Source organism: Nyctereutes procyonoides, unplaced genomic scaffold (genome assembly GCF_905146905.1).
Source record: "Nyctereutes procyonoides isolate TBG_1078 unplaced genomic scaffold, NYPRO_anot_genome, whole genome shotgun sequence".
Taxonomy (NCBI): domain Eukaryota; kingdom Metazoa; phylum Chordata; class Mammalia; order Carnivora; family Canidae; genus Nyctereutes; species Nyctereutes procyonoides.
In genome coordinates, this window is record NW_026575034.1 from 12401928 (window position 1) to 12414595 (window position 12668).

Sequence of the window (12668 nt, forward strand, 5' to 3'; positions counted from 1 at the left end):
ATGGATGGCAGGTGGTAGGATCCAGCTTTCTCAATGTTGCAATTTACAGATAAGCAAGGGAAGGAAGCTAGAATCATTCAAGTGATAATGGATTAGAGCTGGAGACATCAGGATGAATGCATATTTACACGTGGAAATGGTATAGATATATGCATATACACGGGTTATTATGCACATATATATTGGTGTGTCAGCTGGGAGGACCTAGAAGCAATGACAACCAGTAGCAACAAGCACACCTATTACCCAACTCTTAGCATCTAATACCATCAGTAATGAGAGGAATCAGGGCTCTTTGGATAAATGGCCCATTCTTGGACTGAGGCAGGAAGTACACAGATGAGCTTGGAGCATTCTGTAGTACCAAGAGGGTCTGAGAAACTGTCACAGCCAAAAAGAGCTGAAGGAGATGTGATTAGATGTAAATTGGTATCCTGGATGGGATTCTAAAACAGGAAAAGGGAGCACCTGGGTAACTCAGTCAGTTAAGCAGCCAACTCTTGACTTCAGCTCAGGCCATAATTTCAGGGTCCTGGGATCAACCCCCATGTCGGGCTCCGCACTCAGTGGAGAGTCTTCTGGAGATTCTTTCTCCTTTCCCTCTGCCCCTCTCTCCATGCTCTCTCTCTCTTAAATAAATAAAATTTAAAAAAAAATAAGGACACGAGGTAAAAACTAAGGAAATGTGAATGAAGTATGAACTTTACTTAATAATGCATGAATATTGGTTCATTAATAGTAACAAATATATCACACAAATGTAAGGTGTTGATAAAAGGGAACCTGAGTGATGGGGTAAATGGGAACCCTCTGCTCTATCTTACCAATTTTTCTTTAATCTAAGACTATTAATAAAAATAAAGCTTATTAAAATAAAGCAGATAAATCATCGTGGTAAAATTGAGACTCCTGGAGTCAGTAGTTTCCCAGGCAAGGTCTATCAAACTTTAAAGACTCAAGGGTTTCTGTGTTTTAAACATTATATTTTCATACTGAAAATAGACTATAGTAAATATGCTACTTTTCTCCAGAGCACTGAAAAATACAGAAAACCTCTCAATTCATTTTATGAAGCTGGAATAAACTCAGTGACAGGTATTTGACAAAAATAGTACACACACCACAAATATATAACCATACAAACCTACAGAACAACTCTATGTATGAATACAAGCCAGAAAATTCCTACATTCCTACAAAACATTAAGAAAATGACTGTACTGGTGGAATCTTGTCTCACATTTAGATCTTTCTTCCATTTTGAGTTTATCTTTGTGTATGGAGTAAGAGAGTGGTCCAGTTTCATTCTTCTGCATGTGGATGTCCAATTTTCCCAGCACCATTTATTGAAGAGACTGTCTTTCTTCCAGTGGATAGTCTTTCCTCCTTTATAGAATATTAGTTGACCATAAAGTTCAGGGTCCACTTCTGGGTTCTCTATTCTGTTCCATTGATCTATGTGTCTGTTTTTGTGCCAGTACCACACTGTCTTGATGACCACAGCTTTGTAGTACAACCTGAAATCTGGCATTGTGATGCCCCCAGATATGGTTTTCTTTTTTAAAATTCCCCTGGCTATTCGGGGTCTTTTCTGATTCCACACAAATCTTAAAATAATTTGTTCTAAGTCTCTGAAGAAAGTCCATGGTATTTTGATAGGGATTGCATTAAACATGTAAATTGCCCTGGGTAACATTGACATTTTCACAATATTAATTCTGCCAATCCATGAGCATGGAGTATTTTTCCATCTCTTTGTGTCTTCCTCAATTTCTTTCAGAAGTGTTCTATAGTTTTTAGGGTAGAGATCCTTTACCTCTTTGGTTAGGTTTATTCCTAGGTATCTTATGCTTTTGGGTGCAATTGTAAATGGGATTGACTCCTTAATTTCTCTTGATCTAAATGTGAGACAAGATTCCATCAAAATCCTAGAGGAGAACACAGGCAACACCCTTTTTGAACTTGGCCACAGTAACTTCTTGCAAGATACATCCACGAAAGCAAAAGAAACAAAAGCAAAAATGAACTATTGGGACTTCATCAAGATAAGAAGCTTTTGCACAGCAAAGGATACAGTCAACAGAACTCAAAGAACCTACAGAATGGGAGAAGATATTTGCAAATGACGTATCAGATAAAGGGCTAGTTTCCAAGATCTATAAAGAACTTATTAAACTCAACAGCAAAGAAACAAACAATCCAATCATGAAATGGGCAAAAGACATGAAGAGAAATCTCACAGAGGAAGACATAGACATGGCCAACATGCACATGAGAAAATGCTCTGCATCACTTGCCATCAGGGAAATACAAATCAAAACCACAATGAGATACCACCTCACACCAGTGAGAATGGGGAAAATTAACAAGGCAGGAAACAACAAATGTTGGGGAGGATGCGGAGAAAAGGGAACCCTCTTGCACTGTTGGTGGGGATGTGAACTGGTGCAGCCACTCTGGAAAACTGTGTGGAGGTTCCTCAAAGAGTTAAAAATAGACCTGCCCTATGACCCAGCAATTGCACTGTTAGGGATTTACCCCAAAGACTCAGATGCAATGAAACGCCAGGACACCTGCACCCCGATGTTTCTAGCAGCCATGTCCACAATAGCCAAACTGTGGAAGGAGCCTCGGTGTGCATCGAAAGATGAATGGATAGAGAAGCTGTGGTCTATGTATACAATGGGATATTCCTCAGCCATTAGAAATGACAAATACCCACCATTTGCTTCAACGTGGATGGAACTGGAGGGTATTATGCTGAGTGAAGTAAGTCAATCGGAGAAAGACAAACAGTGTATGTTCTCATTCATTTGGGGAATATGAATAATAGTGAAAGGGAATATAAGGGAAGGGAGAAGAAATGTGTGGGAAATATCAGAAAGGGACACAGAACATGGGGACTCCTAACTCTGGGAAATGAACTAGGGGTGGTGGAGGGGGAGGAGGGCGGGGGGTGGGGGTGAGTGGGTGACGGGCACTGAGGGGGACACTTGACGGGATGAGCACTGGGTGTTATTCTGTATGTTGGTAAATTGAACACCAATAAAAATTAATTTATTAAAAAAAAAGAAAATGACTGCACTGGGATTTAACAAATAATAAATCTTAGCCATTCAATACAGATTTGATAAGTTTAAGGAATGATCAGGTAAATTCTAATTGGGAATTCAAAAATATTTGGAATGACAAAGTCAATATTGACACATTAATAAATCAATTCAAAGCCGTATGATCATATTAACAGGCATTAAAAAGTGTATGATGGAATTCAATAACCATTTCTGCTTTTAAAAATTTTACCCTAGTAAGAAAAATTAAGATCCTTCATATGCAAAGAAACATCCTAGCTGAAACCAAGAGCTGGCATCCAGAACGACAGTAGGAAAACACTAGAATCATTCCAATCAAAGATGTGACATCTATACTTACCATCACCTCTATAATTAGACATCATGCTGCAACTGAATAATCCAATCAGAAAATACAGGAGAATACAAAGCTATATTGATGCCCTCTGTATACACATGACTTTTTAATGCGATCCAAAAATCAAATCATTAATCTTTCAGCTTAGGCATGGGTTGAATGAGAATCGTAGATCACCAGTAGTCTTGTTCATCTCAGAAAGGAACATCAGTAATTCTGAACAGCCAGGCAGCCCTGGTGGCTCAGCGGTTTAATGCCACCTTCAGCAAGGGGGTGTGACCTGGAGACCTGGGATCGAGTCCCATGTCGGGCTCCCTGAATGGAAACTGTTTCTCCCTCTGCCTGTTTGTCTCTGCCTCTCTCTCTCTGTGTGTGTGTCTCCCATGAATAAATAAATAAAATCTTAAAAAAAAATTCCGAACAGTCTTCTCATTCTCTCTGATTCACATAAATGATCTACATTTCACATTATTTTCTAGAATCATATTTTCTGTACCCACGTACATAAATTCACTGCATAAATATACTGGATTGGTTAATAGTGGTGCATATCATTTCCTACTTGAAATGCAAAGAATGATTTCCTCTATATTTGTAGGCATTTGAAGAGTTAACCTTATTTAATTGGCCATATGTTAAATGTCGAGGGAGGGAAAGAGAGAGCAGAAGATGAGCACTAGGATATGAAAGGGTTATAGTTGGGTTTCAACTTCAGATTGGATGTGATATAGTTAAATGCAGTTAAATTTCTCACAGTGGTCCCAGTGCATTTACTATGACAAAACTTAAATACTTGTTTTAGAGGCAGCAAAGAGAAGTTTGGAGCCAGGGAGAGAGACAATGAGAAAAATGGCAACTACAAGAGAACCTTGGAAAAGTGGAAGAACTTTAAGGATATTCCAGGAATGTTTTACTGCGTTGCTTCTCCATTAAACCACAATGAAAATATACATTAGTCATCAATGATTCTGGAGTTGGATGTGTCTTTATTCAGGTTTGCTAATATGAAGACATGGTGAGCTTGCCCTCTTGATGGGTAGCAAGTAGCAATAATTGGGAAATAAACAAAATTTAAAAATTATACTAAGTGTTCATTGAGAGCTTACTATCTGTCAGGCATTGTTATACCGTGTGCACTGCATGTGTGTGTGTAAAAGAGAGAGAGAAAGATCCCTTACAACAACTGAATTAAGTGGGTACTGTAATTTCCCCCACTTCACAGATTTGGAAACCATATTCAGGTACTGTAATAATTAGCCCAAAATAATGATGCTAATATGTAACAGAGGCAGTATTTGCACTAGACTGTCTGGCTTCGGAGTTCACAGCTTTAGCCACTTCAATCTCAGTTTATTGCTCTTTCTCTCTCCCACTGTTAAAATCTGAAAATAATTTAAGAATGAAATACAGAATGAAGTAAATCCCCCATAATTAGAATGGAAGTTAGGGAAAGTTTAATGGTCAGCTGAGTCTGTTAAAGACAATACTTATTTTAAAAAGAGAATGATGATTCTACATTTTATTAGAACCATATTTTTTCAAGAATTACCCTGCTCCAAATGGGTCCCCATATTAGGATATGTGTCAAAACAATGATTCAACCAAAATAAGCCCCATAAATATTATGAAGGAGGAAACAAAATTAATGTTACTAATGATTAAGGCTGTCTACCTAGCAAAAAAATGAGAATCACTTGAAAAACAGAATTAATAAAAGCATTTCATAGTTTGCAGTTACCAAAGTAACTTACAAATTATTAGCTTCTCTCTATAGTAGAAATAGCTATTTGGAAATACATTTTCAAATCAGATTAACAAAGGCAACAAAATGTAAAACAACAAGGACCGATCTTAATAAGATATATGACACATCTATCTGAGAAATATTACAAACTTAACTTAGGGACATAAAAGATGTTAATAAATCAGGAGACATTCCATGCTTCTGGATTAGAAGCTTCAATATTTTAAAGATGTCATTTCTCTTCAAATTAATTTATACATTTAATGCAATCCCAATTAAAATTTGATGAGATTTTTGTTTGGAACTTGACCAAATGATTCTAAAGTTCATTTAGAAGAATAATTGTGTTAGAATAGTCATGAAAAGACCAAGAAAAATGAGTAATGAGATTGACTCGCCCTATTGGAAATTAAATTATCACTGTGGTATGGTACCAAAGTAGTCAGACAGATCCATAAAACTAAAAAGAAAATCCAGAAGCTGAGTTAAGTATGTATAATAATTTCATATATATTAATGATGTCAGTTTAAAATATTAGGGAAAGAATCAACTATTTATTAAATGGATTATTCAATAAAATATGATTGGGGGCAAGTAGAAAAGCATTTGAAAAAACAGGTTTGAGCCTTGAACCATAATTTATACTAAAATAAATCCTGGATGTATCAAAGTTTTGACTGGAAAAGAGAAACCATTAAAATAGCAGAATATATAAATAAATATTTATGTAATCTTGTGGTGGTGAAAGACTTAAATGTGTGGAATTATTGGCTAAAAGCAAGAGCTTAATAATGCATTTGACCACATAAAATCTCATAACTTGCGAAGAGCAAAAATAAGCCCTGATCCACTCGTCTACCTAAACACCATAAAGCAACATTAAAAGACAAACCATGAAAATTATTTGCAAGTGCTGTTACAAACAAAGGTTTAGGTTGCCTGCTCTTTTCAGGACTCATTCGAATCAGTGAGATAAAGAGGATATTCCAATAGAAAATGGCCTAAAGACAGGTTAGGACATTGTAGAATAGATACGTATGTTTTCAGGGTGAAAAAAGTACCAAACCTCACCAGCTATCAAGGAAACACGAATTAAAGTATCAGTGAGATGTCATTTCTCGCCTATTAGGTTAAAAGTGATGAAAAATATTGACAGTATCCAATGCTGGCTAGGGCATGAGTAACAGCATTCTCATATGCTCTGGTGTAAATTCAAATTGATAAAACAAACTTTCTAGAGAGCAGTTGGGCAATATATTATCAAAATTGAAAATGTGCATCCCCTTCAATGTGGGAAGGCAATTTCTAGAATGTAATCTTAGGGAAATAACAAGACAAGTGTCTAAAGATACAGGTCCAAAGAGATTCATTTAAGCATTAACAGAAGAGAAAAATTAGAAAACCCTATTCATGTGGAAGATAAAGCACTCGTTAAATACATCATGGTATCTTCACACAATGGAATACCATGCAGCAGTTTAAAAAGATAGATATTCGTTACACAGTCTCATGCCCCAAAACTAGGAAGTGAGAAAACTGCATTAAAAGCGTTTTATATGGTATGATACCATTTCTATATCTACGCATCGTGTGTACAAATGCATTTAGTATACTGAGGATAACTTTCTCTTCCTCTGTATGCATTAAGAAAACCAGCTATTTCACTAAAATTCTGTAGCATTCAACATCACAAGTAGTCTTAGGCGAGTTGCCTTTCTTGTTCCTGAGTCTTCCCATCAGTAAAATAGCATCTGCCTTGTAGGATTGTTATGGGGATCAAATGAATTAACCTGTAAAGCATTTAGGATAGTACCTGGCACATGGTAACCAGCGTTCAATAACCCGTTGCCATCATTTCTATCAAGATCCCCCCACAGAGTTCCAGAGAAAAGAGGGGAAGAAGAATTCTTCACCACAAAACAACACACTGAGTGGCTCTGGGATCCCACCCTTCATGGCACCTAGGTGGCCATGTGTGTTGGTGGGCTCTGCAGGGTACAGAAGAGCCCTGCGGGCACTGGGAGGGGCATGGAAAGCCTGGGCCACACCCAGTGAGTGGGCTCACTTGTAAGTATTGCTTAAGACCCTCGCAGAATCCCTGGAAAAACCATGGGAGAGGCAGAGGTGCTGGAGCATGGGGCCACAGGTTGGGGCCAGAATCAGTGCGATGTCTGACACTGTTTCCATGCCTCCCTTCAGGACTATGGGCTGTAGATGATCCTAAAGTTAATTGCATAGCCAGACTTTATACAGTCAAAGAAACCTGTACATGCAGGTAAATTAAAAGCAAATAAATTAAGTTTTCTATTGAGGGAACAGTCTTTAATACACACTCTCTTCATCTCAACTAATTCTGCTCTTGTGAAGTTTGAATAAAGATCCACAACAGATACTGTCTTACTGCTATATACAGAGCTAGTTAAGACTACCCAGAATTGGCATAATTACTCTCGTTTCAGAATGATCAGTTTGTGTTTTCCACAGTTGCCCCTAACCGTGCCCTGTCAGGAAGCAGTGCCTTCGGAACCTTCTCTTCCCTGAGAGAAGAGGAGCGACATTCAGGATACCCACCAGCAGCAGATAATCAGCGGGACCTTTTTACCATGGAGAAATGTTGATTTCATATTTGTCTGTATGTGTGAGATGAATGCTGGGCATGATTTACTTACTCCAGAAAGTGTTGCCTGTAACGTGGAGACACAGGACAGTTTAAAAGGAAGAGTAATCACAGCACACAGCTATTTATCTTCGGCTGCCTCTGGGAACCGTGAGCCGATTAACTCTTGCAGCAGCTGCCTGCTAGAAGCTGTCAACTCCCACCTCCAAGTGGCTCTGTTCTCCCTAGCTCCTTATGGCATGGGGTTCCCCGAACCCTCACTCCCCACCCTCAAACCCTGGACCCCCTTTGGCATGGGTGAAGAATCAAGTCATCATTTTCTGGCTCAAAACTGATGAGGTTCTATGTCGTGCACGCACACCAAGACCACTGGCACTTGCTCTCAGACTTGGAAACCTGTACGTTCAGGGTTGATTGCTGGTTAGTTGTCTTGCCTATGACAAAGCCTCCTTTCCCTCTTCCAGGTAGGTTTGTTCACTCCAGGATTCAACCTTGGTTCTTTCTCTTAGTTCCGCTTGATTCTCTTGCTGAATTCAAGCTTTCCTGTTGGCTGAGACCACCCTACTTCCTAACACAGAGTGGGATCCTGTTGCCTGTTCTGGTCCATTCAAGACCGAATCCCATTCCAGGTGGCTGGAATCTTACTTTCCTTGGATAACTTTTGTCTGTCTAACCCCCTTCTTGACATCTTTGCTGCTCTTCTGGTGGTTCGATTTGCCCTTTCAATGTCAGCCAGCTTATAATGTAGCCAGATGTGCTTCTAGAATGATGTGAATTGCCCATCCAGATGCTGGTTTGGGGGATTGTGCTCTGTGTCATTAACTGTTCTAGGAACCGAGACCACAAGAGTGAACAAGTCTCAGCCTTCATTGTGATGACCTTCTAGCAGAGGAGATACATGAAATAAGAACACGATTATAAATAAGATCGTTTCTGAAGGATAAGTGCTATGATGAGAATAAATCAGGGTAATGGTTTAGGAAGCGACTGGGCAGGTGGATGGCATTTAACAGAGTGGTCAGGAAAATTCTTTTTGAAGAAACATGACATTTGAACAGAGACTTGAGTAATGGGAAAGCTCCCTACTGCGAGAGGCTGGGGAAGTGCATTTAGGGAAAACAAGTGAGAAGGGAAAGCTCTGAGTAGTGAGGGAGAAGAAAAAAAAGTGGCCAGGAGACCAGAAGAAAGGTGGCATGACCACAGTCAAGGGAGAAAAGAGAGCAAGTAGCAGATGGGTTCAGAGGGAGCAGCACAGTCGGATCGTGCAGGGCCTTGCAGGCCATGGGAAGGAGCTCAGATTTCCTGCCAAGTGTCCTGCAGAAACCTTTGGAAGGTTCTACCTGGAGGAGGGGCTTCCTGGATTCCTTAGCTCCATGCTGGTTCCTTCTCCTTTCACCCTGGCAATTATCGTCCTTTCCAATGCCTTTCCCCCAATCTATGATGGCCACCCACTTTCACGTATGGACTTAAGGAAACAGGGACATCACTCTCTGGGGGGATGACTCATTCCACCCCATCAGTCACAGTGCTGTCATGACCCACCAGGCAGTGGGGAGGCAACACGGTCTTCAGCTGGGGTTTAGCTGGAGCTCAGAAAACTGTCAGAGAGGGATATGGTCAGACAGGGAGTCAAGAGTGAGGAAGACTGCTGGCAGGAATGCAGGCAGGAGGGGGGCTACTGAGGAGAGCCACGGGGCTATAGGCAGTACTAACATGCAGAGGTCAAGTTGAGGCTCAGTCTTGCATTGGTGCCTGAGACAGGGCCAGGGAAGGGTGGCAGTGAGCCCACTTTTCCCACAGAAACTTAGAGGAGATTCTGTCTTCTTCCTGGGGGCAGCATATTGCCCAGAACTGCCTCAACCTATAATCCATTAGGACTAGATGGCACTTAGGTTTCTAGCTCAGTTGTCAGGTCACATGTACTTCTTGGCCTGCGCTGAGCTGAAGGTGTGTATACATAGTGAGTACGAAGTGGGGATGGGTAGAAGAAGTTTGCTTCTACTGAGAGCTGGGTGGAGGGTGCAGTTTTAAAATCAGGATTTTCCATCTCAGGACTATAAGGAGTTACAAAATTTCTCATAGCTGGAGTATTTCTCAGGGTGGGTTTGTTTTTTTTTTTTAAGATTTTATTTATTTACTTATGAGAGACAGAGAGAGAGAGAGAGAGAGAGAGAGAGAGAGAGAGGCAGAGGGAGAAGCAGACTCCATGCAGGGAGCCCGACGTGGGACTCGATCCCGGGTCTCCAGGATCAGGCCCTGGGCTGAAGGTGGCACTAAACAGCTAAGCCACCTGGGCTGCCCTATTTCTCAGGGTTTTAATTCTGCATCAAGTCTCTGTGGTCCTAAAGCTTTGAAGACAACATATGGGTAGATGCAAGAAAGCGAGTAACATTTTTTGAATATGTATTATGTTTCGTACTTTACACATATTATTTTAGTTATCCTCAATAATCTTATGGTAATATCCATAGGGTAAGAATCCTATGTGTAATATAAACTCATTTTGTATCTAAAGAAGCAGGCTCATAAATATTGAGCCTGGAACAGGCAACTAGCTAACAGCCAATAAGTGATGGGATGGGGCCAAATTTGGACTTGAAAACAGATCTGAAGAACGTGGGCCATGTTGTTGATTCTATTACTCTGGCTGTGCGAAAGGCAGAGTGCCCTATCTACCCTGTCCTGGCACTCTTTGTCCGAGTCTTTCAAGCTTCTTATGATTATCTTTTTCTCAGGTTAATTTTCCACATGACTACGCCTTATCTCCTTGTTGACTGTGATCTCCTTGGATATGGTGACATCCTCTTGAAATCTTTTTCAATTCCTAGCAACGCTTTAAATAAGGTCTCAATGTTGTCTTTTCTCGATGGGTTGTCAACTCCCAAATGTGATGGGTTATGCCAATTTTGGTGGCACACCTGGGGCAGCAGGGGAAGGACCCTCAGTAGAACACAGGGACCCCTGAGTGTGTCCAACCCACCAGAGGCAGTGAGGCAGTGGAGCTATTCTACACATAACACACCTAATTCAATTATACTCTCTACATAGAAAGGAAAGTAAGAGAAAAACTGAAGGGAATGGGAAATTTATTTTCCTTTTCTTTCTGCATTGCCATCTTAGTTTACATTTTCTAGCCTTTTCCTGTGTTCAAAAGGAGTTCCCCTTTGAGGTCTTTTCACTTTCTAACAGTCCTACTAGATTCCTGGAGTCTGGAAGTTCTCCAACTATGTGCTTCTCTGTAGTGAGTGCCTGCCAAATAGTAGAATTACACTCATATCTAGACTGTATCTCGCCACGAATTATTTGTTTGAGAGCTTTGCTCCACACTTTTAAATATACATTTATGAGAAATAAAGGCCTTTTGGAAACCAAACGCTAGCAATATTAGGATATGCTATGTAATTCTTTGAAATGGAGGGAAAACAAACTCTTTATGCTTTTTGCATAGATAATTAAGTGATTTCAAACAGTACTAGAATTTGTTTTTAAAACCAGTTGTAATGTGTCCTCTTTTGTTACTCTGATAGCTAATTTGATGACCTACTATTGTTAACCCTATATACTCCTGGAATTTTTTGTTTGGTTGACTTTTTTTTGTTTTTGTAGGAAAATTTCTATAATTGTAAGTAAATTACTGTATGCTGTTCCATTTCTTAGAGGGTTATTTAACAAATACCATTCTAGATATTATATTCTCGCTTTTTCCATGTTCCAAGTATGGAAATCATATCAAAACTCTTTAATTTTTAGTCTACAAAGTAATTGAGTGTCCTAGGAAAGACAAAGGGCAAAGCGTAGTCAAGGACACAATATAAATGACTCCTGTGTTCCAGCCATGACCTCGTAGATGTTGAGGCCGTGAACTCACAGATCCCTCTCTGTGAATTCAAGCACAGGGAGGTCTGGGACCTCAGTCGCCCAGGTGGATGAGTCTAAGCCAAGACAAGAAGATTCATTTCCAAGGAAACTGAAAGCAGGACAAGAAAATGACTTGGAATGGCCCATATTTGGTGTTGGCACTCAACATGCACAGACTCATGGCTTCAGCTACATTTAAATAAAGAAATGGACTTCTAGACAAGAGCTGGGAACAATGGCCCAAAGTTACTCTGCAAATTAGAGTTAAAAGAAAGTGAACAAGGTAGCGAAAACAGACACAAGGAAGCCAGGGAAAGTTTTTAAGCAGATGCAAGCCTTGGAAAGACATTTGACTCACTTAAGAATTCTGTGTTTCTACACCATCCCCCCAAGGCTGGAGTCTCAGGGCCTGCTCTGTCACACATGCAAAACCAATCTGCTCCCGTGACATGGAGCATGAAAGTTCATCTCCTAAAACTTTACACCCTATTGAAAGAATATAATAGTGTTAAAGAAAAGCTAATTCTGTGATCCTTTCGCATCGGGCTACAGATGGGATGCCATTTTCAAGGGACATTTTTTTGCCCCAGTTCCTGTCAAATAGCTCCTGAAATAGGCATGATACAGCCCCCTTGAATAAAATAAAATACCTTATTTAATTGCCTGAATGACACTCGGGATTGTGCTGCCAAAGCAAGCCCAAACAGGCCCAACCAGAAGCAATATCGAGGGGGTAACTTGACTATGAGGCAGCTCCAGCCCCAGCCCCCACCAACTGACTAAGGAAGGACTGCCCGCCCAGGCTGATGGAAATGAAAACAGGTCTGGGGAAATGCAAATGAAATCTGCAAAGGAGCTGAAGGGAGGAGAAGCGATTTCCCAGGGTAATGAGCTCATTGATTGCAAGGATGGCACCTCAGCCTGACCTCCGGGGGCTCAGAATGCCATTAGACAAGGACAGGGTCTGCCACCAACTCTATTCACCAGCTGCCACCAGATTATGGCCCTCTGGCTCCAGA